This window comes from Mercenaria mercenaria, unplaced genomic scaffold (genome assembly GCF_021730395.1).
Source record: "Mercenaria mercenaria strain notata unplaced genomic scaffold, MADL_Memer_1 contig_4003, whole genome shotgun sequence".
In the NCBI taxonomy this organism is placed as follows: Eukaryota; Metazoa; Mollusca; class Bivalvia; order Venerida; family Veneridae; genus Mercenaria; species Mercenaria mercenaria.
The window spans coordinates 1,030-8,366 of NW_026462199.1; the positions used below are offsets into that span (position 1 = coordinate 1,030).

At 34.2% G+C, this 7,337-nt stretch overlaps 1 long non-coding RNA gene across 1 annotated transcript; it reads left to right on the forward strand.

Moving 5' to 3' along the window:
* Positions 1-5,429: 5,429 nt before the first annotated feature.
* LOC128553582 (uncharacterized) lies at positions 5,430-6,242 on the forward strand. Its single transcript, XR_008369379.1, has 2 exons — positions 5,430-5,538; positions 5,882-6,242. It is a non-coding gene; the product is annotated as an uncharacterized LOC128553582 (long non-coding RNA).
* Positions 6,243-7,337: the final 1,095 nt, after the last annotated feature.

Here is a 7,337-nt window from a genome sequence, read left to right on the forward strand (position 1 = left end):
GTCGACCTCGGAAATGAGTCATCCGTGGATGGCTCAGCTACATATCGTTGGATCTTGAAGTGGCATCCGTGGATGACTCAGTTAAATTACGATGAACTGAGGTGAGCCATCCATGGATGGATCAACTATGAAAGTGAGTCATCCATGGATGTCTCATCTACATAGTAGTCGTTTGAAATGAGTCATCCGTGGATGTCTCAGTATGTCTCTGAAAGTACGTCATGCAGGCATGGCTCATCTCTAAAAGTGAGTAATGCAGGCATGGCACATCTATGAACGTGAGTCATGCAGGCATGGCTCATCATGTACCTTGTTGATGGAAAACAAATGAGAACATACTGTGTGAGAATGTCTCGCAGGAAAACGGAAACAAATACAGTGGTAGGTATATTTTTCCTTTTTATGACAAGCGTAGATAAAATATATACATGACGTCACAGAAAAAAGGCATATATGAAAACGCCCGTTTTCTTATTTAAAAACCATATTCTGACTTCAGATAATTCCCTGTTAAGAGCATGTTATTTCCTGGCAGTATGGCTTTTTATTTCTCTTCAAGAAAGACTTCATCCATTTTTAGGAAGGTCCTGTATAGCCTGGTCGCGATATCTGGACTACTTCCTTTGCAAGACTTTTATTAACCTTTCTAGTAAAAGGAAACCCTCTGTCAGCCATCTACAGAACATAAGAAACCAGTTTTCTCCTCTGATACATTCAACAGATGTTTTGGTCCAAAAGATGTTTTATAGCCACTGTATTTCCCTCTGGCATGATTTCTTAGAGTGTTTTTGGGGATTTCATACTTTTTTGAAATGGAATAGACAGACTTCCCTTTGTCAGTTTCTGCTATGGCTTTATTCATTACTTGTTGATTGTGTATTTTTTTCTACTTATTCTGTAATTAAAAGAAACAGCCATGCCTTAACAAGTGCAGTTTTGCTCTTGATAAGGTTTATTTTTGTAAAATGTACATCTATCCGTTGTACGTGACGATAGAAAATATTTGCATCGTACGTAAACATTCTTTCGGCAGTAAACTATGGGCGCTTTTGTTTGCAAAAATCCGGTTTGGATTTAGGTTTTGGTTTGGATAAAAAATAATGATAAACTTAAACTGGTTTCTGTTAAAATGAGTTCTTGAACAAACAGGCGGTTTGTATGAACAAAATGACGAATCTAGAAAAACTGATGATTAAATTTATTCTAAATGGAGATAAATGACAGATTTTGTATCTGAGAGCCAAACATATTAAATAACATGTACTACTATTACTACCCCTCATGTGCCGACACTATTTAACATGTGTATATATAGCAAGGCTAATTATGGCATAGACAGTTGAGTCACTGCCTTTTGCACTCATAAGCCATTAGACCAATTGAGTGAATACAAATGTTTGTTTTAATTAAGTTTAATGTCAGACTGACAGAATTATAGGTCATATATCAACTTTCAATGCATTATTTAAGGCATGGGTGGGCAGCTAGATTAAGCCACTGTCCTTTAAGTCAGCTGGATTACTTAAAATTCCACACATGAAAGAATTATACACCTTGAGCAAGGTTTCGAACATACAGCAGTGAAGGACAAATAATTTAAAATCAACTACCCTAACCATCCGGCCACAAAGACTAAAATTGAGATGTAATCATTTAACTGTATCCACTATCCAGCTGAAAATGAGAGATTATATAATAAGTGTTTTGTAACAGGGATAACTCCTAAATTGAAATCATTGCTGTTTCCTTGTTTTAGACACACTCAGCAATGTTTGACAGTTGTGATGTTATACTACTCAAGGTTCAAGCAAAGCACATATACTCTGACTCTGGTGCTGGACTGATTTAAGTAACCAGTTGTATTTTAGGCCAGCGAGTGTATCTTACCTTACAAAAACTTGTTTAAATAAATATTAATTAAGATTCTTCAAAAAATGGTTGACATATTTAATCTCTGACATTTTTTTCTGATGACACACTGTATATCCAAAATCTGGCAACAATGAGTTGGATGACATCCAATGACACCCCTGACTTGATCAGATAATACTTAATATTTTGAACTTTTATGTCAATGTGTTAAGGGGGACCAGAAACCATGGATATACATTATTAATTATAATTGATATGTATATAATTGTATGTATTTTGGTGAATTGAAATTTCTCTACACTACACGCAGCCACAGGAAAAAAACTGCAGCAATTACAAGGCAGAGACTGAAGCACTCATGAAGGCCGTCTCAATGATTGAAAACTCGGCAGAAGAAAGCTCCTCAGTCGTCTTTCTCACAGATGCACTGTCTGTCATGGAAGCCCTGATCGACAATAAAGCTCCGCAGCTAGCCAGGAGAATGCAGAGCCTGAGTATAACCTGCAAAGTAGCACTTCAGTGGATTCCATCCCATTGTGGACTTGCAGGCAATGAAGAGGCAGACAAACTGGCTAAGCTAGGAGCTCAGTCAGAACAAGCAACAGAACCTGTGAGTCACCAACATCAAGGCACTAACGACACAATGCATTATCAATTGAAACAAACTTGTGCAAATTTGTTTCCGAGGTTAGCATTGTAATAAATTGTACATTTGACAAGGATCAGTTCTTTTTACAGACTTAATAGTCATTTTATTTTTGTTGTTGATAACTGCTTTGTCTATATTGAAATGGCTATGTCATGGGCACACGAATTTATGGAATTCAACTTTTGAAGATAAAAACGATGGTATTTATCGGCTTGTTAGAAATTAATAACACAACTATGAAATCCATGAAAATTAGTCCCCCACAAGTATTTATGACTTTGCAGTGTTTTTCGGCCATTTTTCTGCATAAGTTAAGAGGTCCTATTTTCAATTAATATATTGTCAGGGATAAAAAATGAAAATTTAGATGGAAAATGAAATGTTCATTGATATGAATAGTTGTATGCATGAAAATAAAAAAATACTCATTTTGCTCTTAAAATTTAAAACTGCATCTTTTAGTCAGGCTAGAGAACTGCTTTGCATATGTATTTATATACTAATGATGTTTATGTGCATATAAAGTTATGTCAATGTGCATAGGGCTTCTTGCTAGGACTTGAACCTAGAATTCTTACAAAAGTAAGTGTGTTTCTTTACACTACAAGAAGTGATCCCTTGCTTAGCAACAGAGACATTTATTTAAGTACATAATATTGCATACGTATGTTATCCTTCAGAAACAGATACATTTACTATAAATTAAAACTTTATTTTATAACAGTGACTGGATTTTGGACTGTTGGAGGTCGAATAATCTTGGAACGAAATGAATGGAATATTTCGATGGTTAGAGAAACTGATGAATACGATGTATGCCAATCAAAGAGAATGTTTTTAGAAGTAATTATTGACAAATGAATTCGGCTGAGCATAAAGATTACCACGGGTTTTCACCAGAAATGAACCCATTCTTAATTTTTTTCTTTACCCGTTTTCATTTTGGTCCACACGGTCCGCCATTTTTTCTCGAACTGCAATAAATTTCGGATACAACAAACCGAACAAACCGCCTCCTGGGGCAATTTGGTCGGTTTGACAAACCGGTTAGTGGTTTTTGAAAATAAATGACACAAACCTTTTCGAGATCAAAACCAGTTTTACAAAACAAATCGAAAGTTTGGCAAACCGGTTTGAAACCGAACTGAGTTTGTTACAAACAAAAGCGCCCTATTTTGTTTTTCTTATAGGCATACAGACACTAAATAGAAAAATGGCGCGAAAAAATGGTAGTCGCATAATGGCGGATACAAATTATCTCAGTTGTTTTTTTTTTTTTTTTTTTTTTTGGCTCTGTAGAGCTATTTTCCTTATTTTCTTTGCAATTTTTTTTTCTAAAACCACATGACAGGTCTATGCTTGACATATAGACAGCATTTTCATAATGAAATAACAACATCACAGAATTTATTCATGAAAACTTAGATTATACACCACCACTATAATTGTTGGTCTCATTTTTTAGCTGATTTTGCAGTTTGTGTGTTTGACTGAAATTATTTTTCTTGCATCAAATATGACCCCCACTTTTCTTTTGATTTTTATTTAGTACTGACAATATTCTTCAAGAAAATGTAAGTTACAGTTATTTAAAATGGGTCCTGGTGTGTGCTGCGGTCATTGGAAATAGGTAAATTTTATATAGAATAAAGAAGAACAGCTATTTAGTATGTTATAACCTAATATTACTCTTTAAACTTCATTTTAAAGAATAATAATTCTGTTTTTATCAAACTAATTCAAATTAGAAAGTTCATGAAGCGTTTATAAAATACCGCAATTTTGCGTTGACACAACTTCCGTGTCAAATTTGACAGTTGGGGAAAATATCATTATAACTTTGGGTTTTACACATTTATTTTTTTTTATCAAAGTTGCTCTTAATTATATTTTATATCTGAATGTGGAGTTTGACTTGTTAATTTCTTCTAATTCAGGCTAACGTTCTTATGTTTTTTTATAATTGATTGATTCATTCTCTTTATGTAAATCTGATAGGTCAATTTAGTAAAGCAAACATGTTTTGTATTTTTCTTTGGTCCAAAGAAGTATAAAATACACAGAATGGCAACTGGCTGTAATCTCGCGTGATCTCGTGTCAGAGCGTGAATCGGCGTTATCTTAGTAAAGACAAACATCGGCGAGCATGGAGATATAATTTGTACCTTTAAAAGTACATTTTAAATACATGTTAGCTTCTAAAACAACATTAGTTTAATTTGAAATAGTGTTAAGACACAAAGTATACATATCTTTCCATCAAAAGAAACGTGGTCATACGGTGATAATCAATTTACCGATGAATAATTGCTTTCGCAAACAAAATGGCGCGTGGACCTTGTAAACATGAAGTCATTGGGCCAACGACGGAAAACCGTCAAAGGATAATCGTTGTTGGGCCACTGTATTGTAAATACAGCTGTTGGGCCAACGTTGAACCAACTTTGAATTTCAGTCACAGATATCTCTGCATTGGCCCAATATTGATTTTCAGAGAAAGTCTTATACAGAGAAAACATCGTTGGCCCAACGTTGGCCCATTAGAAGTAATAATATAATAATGATATATTTTACAAGTCACTGTTTTATCACAAGCCCCTACAGGTATACACGTTGTGTAGGTGTAACATGCAATATTTAATTAATTATTAAATACTTTTCTGCACCAGGTCGTAATCAGTTAAATTTGGGCTAATTAAACTTAAAACTTATCTGCAGCCGTAATATTTTGAACTATTTCAAATCTACTACCTTGAAAAAAAATTGTGAAAAAACTATTGAAAAAAAAAACAACTTCTTACTCTATAACAAATATCTAATTTTATACAATCATAAAATGTTTACAATAAATCTGTTGAATATTCCAGAACATGAACTCTCTTTAACCCGAGTTATGTAAGAAATCCCAGAAAATGTGGTTAGCCAGATTTCTAGCTGCATATATGTGAAGTAAAGGAAACTATTATACATGTGATAGATCTAGATTTAACAAAAACCCGGTCTACCAGCTATAAACTGTAAGTAGAAGTTTTTGAATATTTTTGATAAAGTTGTGGAATATTATAGAGAATTTCTTTTCTTATCCTGTATGCAAGTAATATTCATGTGACTTGAACATATGTTAAATACTTTTATCTAAAGCTGGCGGATAGCACTTGTGTTGAGTTTTAAATTCTTTAAATAAAAAAAACTCATATTTTCGTTAATTCTAACATATTTTTCTCGGTTAAATACAGACAAAAATAAATTTCATACATTTTACGCAAGTTTATGTCCAGAGGTTTATGTGCATTTCTTTAGTTATTGTTATCAATTTAACGTAGATGGTTTAATCAACATTATGATTTTTGTTTTTTATAGGGTGCTGTTCAAGAGAGTAATAATGGAGTGCCTAGCACTGTGGTGCACAAGAAAAAAAGAGAAAAAAATAGAAAGCTGCAACTTCAGTGAGAAAAGAAAACAATCAAACAGAACTTGGATATATAATGAGTTAAAATACAGACAGCAATTCACTTTAGTAGGATTTTATCAGTGACTGAAAAAAGAAAAATATTTAGATTTATAAAAGGCTGGAATCAATATTTGACATGTTGTAGTGATGAAATATTCTGTTATATTTCTTCAGGAAAATTGCAAACAAACTTTAAATAAATGTTAGATTTCTTTTTGTTAAACTTTAACAAAATCACAACTATTTGAAAATAAAATACGTACTAAATAATGCTAGTTTTAGTCTTTTTTCAGTTTCGTAATCGTTGGGGTAGCGTTGGCATCCATCTTTGGCCAACAAAGAAATAGAGTTGGCCCAGCGCTGGACCAACCACGATAGACGAAAAAATGCTGTTGGCCCAATGGAGGGCCAACGATAAGTGTAGGATACCAGTTTTGGCCCAATTGAGAGCCAACGATAAGTATAGGATACCAGTCGTTGGGCCAACGGTGTACCAACTGTTGGGCCAACGTTACGCCAATTAGCAAAATGGCGTTGGGCCAACGTTGGAAATCTTCGTTGGGCCAACGAAGAGTCTGCCGTTGGCCCAACGTTGGGCCAACGCATGTCTGCTATCGGGGAGAACGCGACACTTCCGGTAAACGAGATCTCATTTTTTTTTTAGGGGGGCGAGATTTGTTCTATCTATATGCCTTTCAAGTTGCCGATCTATTTATTTTTATAGCTCTTTGTTTGGTCAGATATATCTAGTTTTCGTTTCAGTTTATTTTCAATACAAGGCCTCTAAGGGATTCTGAATGGCACAATAACAATTTTTACAAAACAGTCCCAAGACAGTTCCAACATATTTTAAATGATTAATTCTATCTGAGCGTGACTAGACATGTGTAAATTTTAACACAGTAAATATAAGTGAATGTAAAGTTACATTATGTCCATGAAAGGTGGTAATATTACCTTACCTTTTGCATAACAACATTTTTACAAATAATGCAAGTTTTAACAAAACAGTTCCATCAGAGCTCACAGGTGCTCGACCAGTCTTGGTGCCCATATGGGTGCCGCCACCTCCAAAAAAAAAATAAAATAAACACACTGTTTTAAGCCTAAAACGAAACAAAAAAAAATGAAAAAAAAATTCCCTATATAGTACTCTTACATGGAAATGGTGCTTGTGTTGCCGTAACGCTATGGAGGTTTACTAGGACACGCTGTGGAACAACCAAAATGTCCAGTTCAGTACCAATGCAAGCTACCCTGCTCTCATTTACACATCGGACATTTAGAAAACAGTAAACAATCCTATTCTACCTAGTATACAACTTTAAATAACTTACATTTTAATTCTAAGACGCCAACAACGGA